We start from the raw sequence: 240 nt of genomic DNA on the forward strand, positions 1-240 counted from the left end.
CGGTAGGCTGGGGCGGGGGAAAGGTCGCGAGGAACGAGACCTGACCCCGACGGGCAGGGGCTGCTCTGGCACCGCCTCCTCCCTCCCTGCCAACACCCTGCTCCTCGCAGTCCTCACTCTCCCCTCTTTGCTGCTTATTCTCCGCAGCCGAGTGAGGGGCTGAGGTTTTGCACTGGGGTTTTATTCTACGCTAAAGCCCCTCGCTGGGCTCATCGCTGCTGCCGCCGCTCCTACCCCCGC

The sequence above is a fragment of the Buceros rhinoceros genome, unplaced genomic scaffold (genome assembly GCF_000710305.1).
Source record: "Buceros rhinoceros silvestris isolate BGI_N320 unplaced genomic scaffold, ASM71030v1 scaffold42473, whole genome shotgun sequence".
NCBI lineage: Eukaryota > Metazoa > Chordata > Aves > Bucerotiformes > Bucerotidae > Buceros > Buceros rhinoceros.